Raw genomic sequence first — 15642 nt, 5'->3', positions numbered from 1 at the left:
CATAAAAAGTCTAATATGATACATGTATATATAATTTATATTTTATACATACATCGATACAAACGAATGTGATCAAAAAGTTCTTATATCGCGAGTTAATATTTGCTCCGATGAAAAAGTAATAGATATTGGTATTTATTCCGTCATCACACCCACGAGGCCACGACTTATGGATGATTGATATAATCAAATATTCTGTATAATTCACATCGTTTCGTGTAATATTCGCGTCATTAGTCAGAATCCAGAACTCATATAAACACAAAAGTGTGTAAGATATCGCATTTTTCCGACTTTTAGACATTTTTTCGGAAACTCGTATTTAATTATGTAGTTAACAGTTGCCAATTTTATTTAAAATTCATCTCCCATAATGTGCCGACTTCTCATGATTTATTATAGCCGCAATAAATGATTTATTCGTTTTCAATATTATTTACGGAAGTTCAAACTTTAGTTAACATATTTTGACGATTGTCATATTTTGCAAATTTGTATTGCTTGTTTCATTGCTGGATTATTTTATGTTTTTACTTTGTAGGAGGTCAATTTAATGTAATAGTTGTAACCAACACCACCCCAAACCGGCCAAATTAATTGTTTCTGAGAATAATGCAAAATCCTTTCTTGATAATGAAGTTCTATATGCTTTTAACTTTAAAGTAAATCTATAGCCTGAACGGTGACACTTATGGAGATATCAAAAAATATATTTGACATTACATGATGTCAGTATTCTGCAGCATTGCACTGAGAATCTCTAGCTAATAGTATCTGCTGTCAATTTAAACGAAGTCAATTAATAATTACACAATCACGTTTTACATTCACGACGACGCTTTTGAACATTTATATATATATGTATCTTAATAGTTATTACTTATTAGAATGAACTCTTTAAAGTAGTTTCTAATTATACCTACTTGGCTTCAGCTACTTTTATAGTGGAATTTATAATTAAATGTCAAGATCTATTATTAAAGTGATATACGTAGAAAGAAGAATAATAAATTCAAAACAATTGCCACAAATTTACTTTTCACAATTGTTAATGACTTTGAGAAGTGTAATTAAGTAAAAACTATTTGAAAAGTAGAGACTCTTAACTATTAAGCTATAATTATATAATTATACTTCGTATAACAGCTTTTATCTAAATTTACTAATAAATCAATATCATAACTATCTAAGTAACATAAACGTTATTAAAAATGTTTTGATTTTTTTACAACTGCTTAATACTCTAATACAGTAATACATGAACCTTTGAAATTTTAGTTAAAACTATATATCGAGTCAAAATTTGAAGTTTAAAAGTACCTATTAAAGGTATTTACATTTTCAAAGCTTGTAATATATTGTTATAGTGCTTAGAATCCATATCAAAGTTAAATTGAAATATTAATTGATATTTTACAAGGTCAATGTTTTGATTGGATGGAGGAATGTTATGATTTTTCAATGATGTGTGTTTTTTATTTGCATGTCATAACCTGAAAAACAGAAAATTATCTTTAATCTTCAACTTTGAAACTGGTTTCTGGTAAGACAATTGGTATAGTGTATATTTCGTAGAATTTAAAATACAATTAGCCTGGACATTTAGTGTCCTGGAATTTGTTTTTAATGATTTCTGTTTTTTTTTAGTAATGATAGAATCATTATAATATATTTAATACTTCCTAATTATCACGTTATTTATTGTTTATGTTGCTTACTTTTCAACTCACATTACTAATGCAAAATCATATTTACTCAAAACCTAAATCTAAATACATATACTAAGAATAATATTGTTTAAAAATGGTTTTATGACAACAAAATAAAAGATGTAATATTGGAACTAGTTTACTAGTATTTATTATAAGTGCTCGAAAAATTTTTTAAATTATAAAATTTTGATAGATCAGTATACGTATACATTTCTACAACATTGAAATCATCATATCCTCCATAATACCTTCCAAACTCATTATCATAATGGACCTATCATCCTAGTATACAAGTTCAATAACTCAAAAGCTACTCCTTCGCATTTCGAATTAGACAAATAGGTACATCAACTTTTTCAAAAAATGTATATGCATAACAATACACAATAGGGGTTTTTTTCTGGTATGAAAAGGTCTGTTATCGTCACATGGTACACTCTTTTAAATTTAAAAAAAACCAAAAGATTTCAAAACCTGTAATTCCCTTATTAAGTAAGTTTATTTAAAAGTTTTAAAAATCGAAATTTGGTTACATTCATTACCTATATTAAATAGAAAAAATCGGCATTAGTATGCTCCTTGAATCATTCTAGTGCTTAAAATTGTATGATCACCTAACTTCAAACCTAATCACAGTGTGCGAGTGATGTTCTTAAAGACTTAATGATAATATGTAGGTGTGTGTATCAAAACAGTTTTTGATTATGTGATCATTGGAAACGTATAAATGTGTGAATATGTACAGATATTGAAGTGAAAAATAAAAAATGAACGTGTGAAGATCGCGTCGAGCAAAGCGTGTATAATTAAAATCGTCGTACGCATCATATTATATATATTATGAGAAAAAAATTAATTAAGCACGCATTGTGTCCGCGTCGTTAACAATAACAATAACAATAACAATAACAATAATGATGATGATAATAATAATAATAATAATAATAATAATAATAATATTGTGCTCGGACAACAGAGAATATAAGACATGTATGACGACCTGCCGTATACGTGTCATAATCGTATTTATATAGGTATAATACACATACATATATATATATATATACGCTATATACTACCTCAACGCGTATATAATATGCTTACAAATAATAAACGCAAACGCTCTTGTGTTCCTGATGTACATGGAGTATATAATATGTATATACATACATATATATATATATATTATTAAATATTCCACCGCGACCGAATGAATGAAACGCGAGCAACTCGCTGCAGGTATTTATAATATATAAACGTGTATTAATATACGGGTAGGTACTCGCGTCTCTCGCGATTTCATTGAAGAGAATCGGACAGACTTCTTCGGTACGAGAGGTATAAATTATCATTACATGTGAAGAACGGAAACGGCGAAAAGTCTCCATTGTCGTCGCGCCTGCAGTATATATAACGACGATATACTATTATTATACTACGATATATAATGTACAGTGAGTGTACCTATATGTGTGTGTGTATATATATATATATATATATATATATATTCATATAAATAAGCGTCGTCTCGGTAGGATAGCATATACGTGTACAGCGAGATTGACGTGATTGACATCTGTGATGGGTCCACTGTGGCTTCTGCTGATGCTGCTGAGCTTCTGTGTGCCATCGCGTCGTTTGTCGAGATTATTATTAGAAAATAAAAACTGCGCATAGATACCGTGTATACCGTATAATGTGTAATATTATAATAAATGTTGTACCCACGATACGATCGTAAACCATGTGTGTATACATATATATATATGTGAGTGCGGGGGGAGGGGGGTGCGTATTGTGTGTTTGTGTGTGTGAGCGGAATCAGTGGTGTAATTATTATTGTGCTTGTTTGCGAGGTAGTGAGGGTGAAGGGTATAAGAATATACGTTTTAAAATTACGGGTTTATGTAGGTACCTTAAAGAAAAAAAATGTTTTACTCAGATTTAACTTATACGCTGCTACGAAAATCGTACATTTTAAAATTATTACACCTACATAATGTTGTATCATCTTCGTTGGTACGGGGGCATTTGGTTGAATTGGCGCGTTAAGAAGTTTCTGCGTCAAAGCATTGTTACAGCGATAAATTTATAATTACAACGAATCTACAGTTATGTGATCGATACGACGATACAACATTGTATTGTTATATTTTATAATCTATTGAAGTAGGTTCTACAATATTTTTTGGACGTAAAAAAGCTCGTGTTATAGTGAAAAGTTCCATGCGAAATGTCCTTATATGCTTCATTGTATAGACTGGAAATTGTAGGTAGGTACTCCAGAGAATTCGTTTTTCCAATTTCGATGATGAGAATTCAAGAGGCGTGGTTTTTTATCGAAATCTCAAACCCACACACGGGTTCAACCGCTCAAAATGGTTTTTCGAGTGCAACAATTATCGCGTTCAAATTAAAAATGAATAATATTCCAGTGTCTTGCACTATCGTTATATTCGGGTTTGAGAAGTCGCGTCGTTATATTTAATATTGTAGTGCGTTCCACAATCAACATAATTATTCCGTTTTGACTATACTTGGTGCTAGAAACGTGTATATTATGTAGTCAAGTAAAGTAATATAATTAAAATACCTACCTGTATCCATCGGTACTATTGGGCATCGTTGTTTACTAAATTACCGTAAAATCGATTTTGGTAGATCGTTGTACCTGCCGATTATTATACTTAATCATAATAATTATCGATTATAAAAGAGAATTAATGTAGTACTCATTTGCTCATCTAGTTTTTGTAATCGACAAACCAATTCGGTAGTCTTTTTAATGTTTGTATATTGTAGTCCATTTCGGGTCTCACCCGCCGCTATACACAGCTTAACCACCGGTTGAATTTCTTTTTAATTAAAACAAGGTTGTTATATAGCTCGTTGCGTACTTAATCTCCGTTTAACATATACCGAAGGCCATGGAGCATGGTAAATTCGGATGATATTATATAGTTTCGGCCGTATGCTTAAATAAAACTTTTTTGCGCAAGTGCAGACAGATTGAAATTTGAAAATAATAATATATACAGAAACTATAATAATTACCTTTATAACATGACGTGCAATAATAAGATAATAATAATAATATTATAAAATATGTGTTGATGTTGTTAAGACTGTGGTTTTGGGAAATTCGTATTTGCATTTACAAGTACATCATTATTTACTATACATAACACGTATGCTGTATAGGTCGTATATATATATATATATATTTGGGAAATTCGTATTTGCATTTACAAGTACATCATTATTTACTATACATAACACGTATGCTGTATAGGTCGTATATATATATATATATATATACATATATATAGTTAAAAGGTAAATAAATAGTAATACAATTTAAAAACTAATTAAAAGTTGGTTTATATACGAGGTGATTCTTTTAAAAGTGAACATCCGTTAAGTATTCCAAAAGTATTGACTTTTTTCAAATTATTATCTTTGTACAGTATTTTGAGATACCTACCGAATATTATGAAGTTCTAACATTTTAATATTTTGTAGGTACTGCTTTATCAACTTTTTATTTTTAGATTAAAGTCCATATATCTACAAGCAGAATAATTTAAAAATAATAATTATGATATACATTAATAAATATTGAATGATGAATGAGTACTTTATAAATTCGCTAACATTAATGATTTTAAAATAAAAATCTAGTTAAAACTTTAAAATAATTAACTCTTATGTCAGGCCTAACTTAACATGTCTGGAAAAACAGCAACAGTCCAATGAGAAGATATCAAATTTTTACTAAATTATATTATTTATTTTTTGTCAATATCACAAAGTTAAAAAACTGAACCAGCTAATTTTTAATTTTACTGGCTTTTTCTTCTTTAACTTAGTTTGACAAAAATCGTTAACTTGCAAAGCTTTTTATTTATACCGAGTGATTCATCAAGCATACTCAAATTCTGAATTTTTTTAATTTTCAAATATACGTCATAATGACCGTATTTTAAAATTGTCGGGAATTTTCGTCTTACTTAAACAGCCTCATGAGATGATATAAATTTCTGTTTTTCCAACGAAAATCCCACTGGTTTTCTATAAATTATTTAGTGAATATTTTTTAAGGAAATGTTGACTCATCAAATTCAAAATTCTAATGAGTAGTTTTTGAGTTGTTAAACTTTGTGTACTAAGAATAATAAGTCCTCGATAATGTGTTTTAATGATAAGGGTAATTCAATTTTTTTTCTATTTTTACATTAAATATTAATTCATCTATGTTTATAATTTATATAATTGGTCCAAGTATGATGAATACTAGACCAGATACTACATCTGAGTTATACTATTGCAAAAATATTTTTAAAGACTATTATCATTAACATAAACACTTTAATAACTAAACAACTACTAGTTCGAATTTTGGTTTTAACGCTTCAACATTTTTTTTTAAAATATCCGCTAAATATTTTACAGAAAATAAGTAGGGTTCGCATTAGAAAAACAGGAGTTTCTATCATCATATAACACTCTTTAAGTAGCTTAAAAAATACCAAGAATTTGAAAATTTGGTCTTCAAGTAAGGATATTTTAAAATTCTAAAAATTAAAATTTGAATAAGTTCATTATCAAATTTTAGAAATAGTGGTGAGCATGCTTGGTGAATCTGCAGTATAGTATATATACCTATACATACAATATACATAAATACTTTCATAATATTTAATATGGCGTATAGAATAATTGTCTTTGTTCTATTTTGTAGTATATAGGTAAGTATGTATATAAAATACGTACGATTTTATTCACAATATGAGTTCAAGTCGTATTATTATATGCATCATTTCCAACATTTTATATCTATATATAGCTATGTGTTATATGTACATAATTATATATGCTGCAGATATCATATTGTCGCATTTCATACGGTCGTTGGACGATAATATTATGTCAATTGTTTCTCTTTTTATCATTTACTCCAGTTTAAGAACGTCTTTATTTTTATTGCGAACTTTAAAGTGCATAAAATTCTATATATTCGTTTGCAAAGCCAACGTTTTTACCGCCATACGGACTATAAAATATATTATATTCAAAGTACAATATACGTGCACAATGCGCATACACATATAATATATATGTATAATAATATAATGTGGACTTGATTTTTAAACTGTCATACACAAAGTATAATATTACTATGTCATATTGTGTGCGTTTTGCGAAGATTATTCGTTCGGTTAACTCCAGCTCGGTGAAAATCGTCCCGTCGATTTCGGTTTTTCGACTTGTTTTGCTGAGCCGATTTGACCATGACAGACCTCTAACGAAATGAATTGATAGCAGAGAGAGGTCCAAGGGTCAACGTAGTTAAAAATAAGACAGCATACAACTCAGTATACCCATTAATAGCTAAGGAGAGAGAGAGAGAGAGAGCAAGAAGTTAGACAAAAAAATTTAAAAAATAACAACATTTGTAGAAAAAGATAGCGTATTATTATTATCTTCTGTTGATGCCATCATATCATATGCACAGTTATTTACTATCTCTTTCTACTAATCTTGGTAACGTATAACATGGTATGGGGAACGCTCTGCAGTCCATATTATATTAATGTGGATAGAGACTTACCTATCTATGGATTTGACTATATATATCTACACTGGATACAGACCTATACACTCGTAGGTACAGTTATGTTCAATTTTATTTATTTCCAATATTAAGCTACAACAGCTCCCCACCATCGGATATAGACGTTTTACAACGGCAATAACATCATAGTATATGATATTATAGCTAAAGCTATAATTCTGCAGACCGCGAAATAGCTTTAACGATTTGACTGATATTCCGATTTTCAGACTTGTATTATTATATATTATTTATAATATCATATTTATGTGTGTACATAACATAATAGATAAATTAGAGATGCATGCGAGCAAGTTCGTCAGTTTTTTTTTATTTCCCTGCTCTCGTTATTCTTACAGCGACTTAATTAAAGTGCCGCGTGCGCTTTATATATTTTAATGTACACAATACTACTACTACTACTACTATTACTACTACTGTTACTGCTACTAATGATAATAGTAATAATAAAATTAGCATAAATCGGACGACCGTTTATTTCTCGTTCGCGCTTTTATCTTATAGGTATGCAAACTACTTGTATAGAATATGTGTATAGAATATTGTATATCCAACGTGGAGTATACAGAGACACTGAAATGCACAAGGCGAAGAACGCGGTTACATTACGACGATGTGAAATAACTCGAAAAAAGGGGAAATATACCTGCCGATAATAAGGGTGAGCCCGTACCTCCCCTCTCACTCGCTTACCATAATAATGTAAAATATATAGGTATACGTACAACACACGTCCATACTTACTTTATACTTGTATAAGTATACACATTGTGTCGCAGCGCGATGCTGCTATTGTGTGCGAATACATAATAATAATAATAATACTAGTTGGTTGTATATATTTATCATCATTATTATTATTATTATCATTATCATTTTACTCGACTTTAACGGCTTCGCTTAGATGTATAGAAACTGCTGCTGTTGCACAGGAACGTTCCTTTGGACAACACAAGCATCGACGCCATATATAATATAATGATAATAATATTATATAGTTACTTGTTGTCGTTGTTGTTTTTATTGTTATTTTTTTTCCCGAACGCGTTTTGTCTTATATAAACAGTTGTCGCCTCGCTGTGCAACTATAGAGTGAAAAGCGAGGGGTTATGATTATAAAGTAACTATTTTGAGTTTTAAACAATTTATAATTAATACAATATATTATTGTAACAATACAATACATTATAATGTATGTTTTTTGTATATCTTACGCACGAATACAAATTTTTGGATCAAATTTAAAAATGTATTTTCTAAGTATTCCAACAATTTTCATTTGGACACGTCATGCTAAGTATTCGATTATTATTTATTTGATACTATTCTAGGATTGTTATGTGTTTTAATTTACTCGGAACCTTTTTTTACGATTTTTCCATGCCTTTAATCGAACTAGCTCGTATTAATTGATCGATGAGTTTGGATTTTTCTTCCCTTCTGCGATTTTACATTACATTATATTGCACGTTTGTTCGAGCGACTGCGAAGAAAACAATATTGTATACAATTAATGTAAATCACCTCTTCCGTTAAGGTTTTTTTCCTTACTGTGTGACGTTTAAATGTTTAGGAAATTGGGGTTTATACCATAAAAAAATATATGATGTACAATAGAAATTAGTTCAAAATTAAAAATTAACTCGGGGGCTGTCATCTGTTTCACTTTAGCAAAAACGTTTCAGAACTATTAATACCTAAATACTAGACCATTAATTCGTAGGTATATAAATCATCATAAAGGTTCCTAGTATTCCTTATATTATTTCACTTTGTACATAGGTATATAATATACATAAAGGGTACGTAGACCGATGGTCTATACCAATGTACATTATACAAATACATATATTATTATTATAGTAATACGCTCGAGTAATACAAGTATACGACGTGTGTGTAGTTTTATGCGGACGATTAAATACGCGAACATAATGCAATACAAAACGTCTGGGAACCGTTTTTTTTAAATGCATAGTTTTTCACGTTTATTTTTATAGCGTTTTCTCATTACGCTCTAGCCGGCTACAGCTGTTTAAATGTAGAATCGTGTATTAAATATACATAGGTATTACATGTAGGTTAGGTACCTTCACACATAATAGTACCATACGCGTCCGTTACAGCAGCAAGTCGACTTTTATGATCTGGAAAGACGACGGGAACGATATCATAATTAGGTATAGATAATATTTCATTAATAGATATCATATTATAATTTGTCAAATAAAGTAATATGTACTATCTATATAATATACATTTAATTTACATTAATTTATTTATATCACTTTTGGAATGAAAATAAAACTCGTGGACCTGTAGGAATCGCTGACAATCGCGTAGCACAGTCGACGTGTTGAAAAATAAAAATACCTAATTATACGTGCGAGTTGAGTAGGTAGCTTTTGAAACACAGATCGGCGAGTAAAATATAGAATCCTCAAACCATCGTCGTTTATTGAAATCATTTTTTTGTATGATATTATCACTGTCTTTCCGAACCGTAGTCATTCTCGCGCATCCGACGCTCTTCGTATAGTTTAAACAAGCTGTTGCGGTGAGAAAAAATATATTGTAATTTAAATATCATGGTACTCGTATAGTATGTACCTACCGAAAAATATGACATACCCACCCTCTGTCATACTGCTCTTATATGTGTGTTATATTTGTATTTCATTTTGTTACGGTAATGTACCTGTGACTCGAGCAGCTGAGCTAGTCAACACTATCAAGAATCAAGATAAACAATATAATATTATCATTATAGCGGTCATACAATATTGCGTAATAGCTAAATAACCATTGTGATAACTGGTGAATGTCCACCAAGACCCACGTCGGTAACTAACTTTTAGATATTTAAAATTATTTTAGTCTGTGATTTGTGTCCTTCCACTTGCCTATGTTAAGCAACGGATTTGTTAGTCCGCCAACTAAAAGAAGAATAGGTGAGGCAATGCGACTATGTATTTGAAGTTTTCTAGGATGACGAGAAAACCACATAACAATATACGTAACGTATTAAAATACTTTAAGTAAATAATAGTAACAAATTGTTATCATAATCAGTATGAGTAAACGTATTCGGTAAACACCCCTAAAGTTTTTTGGTAAATACCATTTTACGGTGGGCACACCAACGAAATAGAGGTAAAAGTATAGCATACACGAATTGGGCATATCACTATGTAATGGGTAATATATACGACGATGATCATTCATAAACGAAATCGCCGCGATAACAGCGACCGTTTAAAAGGCGATCGGCAATGACCAGGCGATCGGCAATGACCGACGACGGCCAATTGGAGATGAAAACGGTCGCGTGATGATCGACTATTATGTTCTTTATTTTGGTTTGGCGAAAAATTGGAAGAAACTGGACGTGCGCGCGATAAGGATTAAAATATTACATATTATACATATAGGTGTACCGCAATAGTTTTATTATGTGTACATTGTACTGCCTTCAATATGTCTATATATTATTCCATAGGTGAACCGCGATAACCTAATCGGAGCGGCGCGCGGCGTTTTGATTTCCGACAGCATTAAACAATTTCTATATTGATCGCCGAAAGAATGTATATTATAATATTGAACCTGTGCACAGTTTTTATGTATATTTAAATAATATAATATACAATAATTACAATAATCAACATAATTTTTATATTTACAATGATTATTAATGTCTGTATATTTACTACTTGTATATTATAATATCACAATCAACACCGTTCGCCGTACATAATAAACTATAATATATATTATTAGTAGTAGTACAATATTCAACTAAATAAAACATTAAGGCCGTTTATATGTATAATATAATATATAAACATGTTAGTACACATACTTGGCGTGGTTTCGTGTACCTCATATTATTTTACTAAACTCACTTTTTTATCTGAAAAATAATTAACCTTTAGCGTACTTCCTGCGAATTCGGGCTAATAGTTTTCGAACCTTTCATCGTCATTTCTCATCTAGTACCTAAAAAAACACAAGGCCCATCGAAGTAAAAATTGTAAGCAAAATAACAAATGTATAAAAGAAAATACCTGTATCACCGCAGACACCGCGCATTATTTATCATAAAATTGTATTTTATACAATTAGATTTATTGTATTAGATTTTTTTTATTACAGCAATGTCAAAAGCAATGGGCGGCACAATTGATGTTGTAAATATTTATACAAATATGTTCATTAACATCCGGTGTACATGTATGTTACAGTATAGGAACATCAGAGCATTATCCATCTACAAAACATCAGATTATAATATCTTAAAATTAGTACTTTATTTTATTTTCTTGAGAAGGTTTGCTCTTAATAAAGAATCAAGAGTTGATCGGACGCATCACGGGTCTGGGTTGAGAGATTCTGACATAATATAACCGTGTAACTATTTTTAAAAATAATTAACAAAATACATTTAGGTAATCCTACATTATAATGCTAAGATAAACGTGTGCTGAATATACAAGAACCAGCGAGTTACCGAGTTTAACTGGGTCCGATTTTATTTTGGTAGATTTTGTATTCAACTTACTTGTTCTAATCCAATTCAACGAATTTTTGGGCTAGTAAAACTTCTAAAACTCGGCGGCCGGTGAACTTATCCTATTCAGCACTTGTGCCGAACTAGTCACGTTCCATCGCTTGTTCCACGTATTGCTATAGTTTCTATACGTCTGCAAGGTCATCGGTAAAGCAAAATATATATTATGATATTATCATTTCATTTCAATTTACGTTAAACGTATTCGGTATAGCTACTTTAAGTGTCAAGTCCGATATTATTGACATCAGATATTTAAAAAATAGTGCAAAAATGTTGTCATCGACCGGGGATCGAACCACGTACGTTTATTACCTGTTGAGTAAATTCTACTAGTTTCACGTATAACGGATTAAATAACAATTTTTTTCGAAAATTTTCTTTACAAAAAATGTGAAAAAGAGACGTGAGCCCTTGATCTAACTCTCCGGCGGCACTTACACCTCCTACTGCAGTTGGCTTCAGAGGGTTTAGCTTTCGGAGAGCTTATTTAGTTTCAACACATCTTTCAATCGACGACGCCTTTCGACATACAGGTGTTTTAGCTATTTTATCGAGTATTAAAATACACGATTTGTTTGTTATCGTGGCAACGATTTGAAAAAAAAAATAATTTACTGTGATATGTGTCGATCCGGGATTATACAGTGAACTTTCAATTGTCCTCGGAATAGAGTGGCATGGCAACCGCGTGGATAAGTAAATTCCGCGGATAATCCGCAAAATACAAATTTCAGAAACAAAAATTCTATCATTATATTATTAAAAAAATTAATTGTGTATGGATACAGGTATAAAATAATATTTGAAAAAACGATAGAATGCATGCCTACTCGATTCTCTAATTTTCTTTCCGTGCACTTCAGCACTTGGCATTCTATGAGGTTATTGTTCACAGTGAATTTGTGTATTAATGAACGATGAAGATTGAGGTGAACTTTTTATAAATACATTTTTATATTATTATATAATTAATATATAAGATATTATATTTGATAGAATATTATAGAATCGGTGACAAATCAAACGCTGCGTTAAACTCGTGTTTGAAATTAAATGAGTATGAAATATTTTATCAGCGCCTCCAGAGCCAGTGACAATGATACCTAGTTATTATTAATTATATATATTTATATGATTACAATTTCGTGCTCTTATAGTTATAAAATATTTGTTTGCATGGAATGTGCATTCATTTTTTACGTTACAACTTACAATCAGACATCAGTGGTTATCGGTAGATGCCTGCAGGCTGCAGCCACCAGGGAGAATCCTATGGATAAAATAAATACTATAAATGCTCTTTGGTAGGAAGTTATAATCGCGTATATTATAACGCGTATAATCACATTTTATTTTTATAGTCTTTATTTTTACACACGTGCATATATATACTAATATGCGTTAAGTATGGTTTGCGAAAAAAATATGTATGTTGGTTTTTGCTTTATTCGACTAAAAAATTGTAATTAGTAAGGAAGTTATTATGGTAAATTAATATTTACTAAATAGTATATACAATTACATTTTCAAAATATTTAAATTAATTTTAACTTTTCATAGATATTTATATCATTTAGTCAAACCATTCTACGGTATATTGACTTAGAAGTTAAAAGTCAATAACGAAGAGTAATATAATAATATAGCTGGCAAGAGACCGAGACAGGTGGAGGCAAGTGGTTGTTGCGGCAATGGGCCTGAATGGCCTGTAAACGCCTAAGAAGAAGAAGAAGAATATAATAATATAACTATTATTAGATAATGTATACGATTTGCTATTACCAAAAATTAGTTCAATTAGTTCAATACTTAATTAACTAAATAAATTTCTAATCGAGCGAAATAAGACATAAGTATCTAATAAAATATCCTATTGACCTATACTCAGTGACGACTGTCCAGGTACACTCAACGCCAATTATACAGCAGAGGGACTTCTCCGGTTTTATTTAATTAGCTTTCGTCGTCCTCACTCACTCTCCAAGGTCTCAATAAATAATAGTTATAGTTATGTAATATACGTAGTGCATACTATATATACCTTCCGGGTATTTTCAGCAAACACCCCATATTTTAATATTACAAGGTTAGACCTTTTAAATTGCATTTACTCCACATTTCTAGAACGTCAGAACGTTACAGATTTTTCTTCAAATATTTTTGTGACAAATTTACTTAAAATATTTCATACCTACAACTCTTTTCCATTGCTAAATGCAATTACAAATTCGCATCACGATTCTATCTGTTCGAGCTATAGAATTTTTATAATCTGACGGATTTTCAAAGGTCTGCAAATGTGCACGTTTAAACAAAAGTTTTTCGAAACCTTTTAAAAAGTCTATAATTTGTTTTGTCCAAGTGTCTGCGGTAAAAGAAAATAATAATAATAATAAAATGCCGAAAATATTGTCGCTTAATTTTCACGATTCAGCACGACGGTGGATTAAAAGTGATGGATGTATATTTTATGCATGTACGACCTTCTACATATAATATAGCCTATAGGTGGTACATATATATTATATTATGTAAAACGGGCTCAGGCGGCGATGACGTCTATGTATATATACTGCCGGGAGCGTGTAGCATCGTCGACTGCAACGACTAGGGAATATTGATAGGCTAAAAAAAGGAAAAAAAGTAAATAAATAAGCAAAAAAAAATAATAATAATAATAACATACATGTATAAAACGCCTTTGAATCTGTGCTCGGCGGGTATATACCGTCTTGATTGGCAATTTGCGGGCCTTTGAACCGCTGCCGTCGTATAGTCGTCGTCGTTTGTCTCGTCGGCAGTGGCAGCGGCAGCGGAGGGGATAAAAAAGCTACACAACGCGCGCAAGATGAAGAGCTGCTGTAGAATAAGAGCGACGGGGTGCAAGAGCAGAGTGAGAGAGAGGGGAGCGACTATATAGTTCTCCTCTCCGGATAAATGCGACCTTTTTTCTCTCTCTTCCTGTCCGCTCTCTCTCTCTCTATGTCTCTCTTTCTATTTCTATCTTTCTCTTTTTTTTTTTTTTGTTAGCGCCTTTTTGTCTACCCCGCTGCCGACTTTGCCCGCCCTCCCACCGGCCCTCATCCGATACCAAAGCTCGTAATTTATTTCCCCCTTCTACGCCTTTCTTCTTCCGTCGTCGTCCATACCTACATATATATATATTATGTGTGTACGCTGTGTATGCATGTGGATGTGTGTGTGTGTTTATGTATATATATATATATATATATGTGCGTATATAATATGGAAATGCGCGCGACGCGAAATAACGAACCCGGAGCACCCCGAAGACTGTATGAGCGGGGGGGGGCATCCGTATACGTGTAGAAAGAACAATATTATTCTTTTTTGGCCGCCGCCGCCGCCGCCGCCGCCGCCGTCGTTACCGCCTCCTCTCGCCAGGTCTCTTATTCTCTCGCGAATCCTCCTGACGCGCGCGCACGTCTCCGCATATTTATACACAGATATATATATATATATATATATACCAGACTCCTTATACCTACATACGTACAATTTCCTCCCCGAGCTCAAGCGTGTGTGTGTGTGTGTACACGTAATACGTAAATATAGTGTTATTTGCGTGTCTACAATATATAGTATATGGGACGTGTGCGTGTGTGTGTGTGTGTGAGGCCGCTCTAGAGGAAACTACCGATCGATCTCTCGTTAACTCCCGGTTCCTATACCGCCGTCTTTTGCCCCGTTTTGCACACACG

General features: G+C 31.6%; 1 protein-coding gene and 1 long non-coding RNA gene across 4 annotated transcripts in view; one reads left to right on the top strand and one right to left on the bottom strand.

Annotated features, from left to right (window-relative positions):
• Positions 1-15642, top strand: part of LOC111029605 (methyltransferase-like protein 9) — a 113080-nt gene that overhangs the window by 90045 nt on the left and 7393 nt on the right. The gene's annotated exons all lie outside the window — the stretch shown is intronic.
• LOC111029608 lies at positions 11133-13238 on the bottom strand. The gene is made up of 3 exons (XR_002604030.1): positions 11909-13238; positions 11415-11617; positions 11133-11346 (listed from the first exon to the last, which is right to left on the bottom strand). It is a non-coding gene; the product is annotated as an uncharacterized LOC111029608 (long non-coding RNA).

This window comes from Myzus persicae, unplaced genomic scaffold, assembly GCF_001856785.1.
Source record: "Myzus persicae strain clone G006 unplaced genomic scaffold, MPER_G0061.0, whole genome shotgun sequence".
NCBI classification, from domain to species: domain Eukaryota; kingdom Metazoa; phylum Arthropoda; class Insecta; order Hemiptera; family Aphididae; genus Myzus; species Myzus persicae.
The sequence above is the reverse complement of the archived record's forward strand: the minus strand, read 5'-3'. Positions and strand labels throughout refer to the sequence as shown.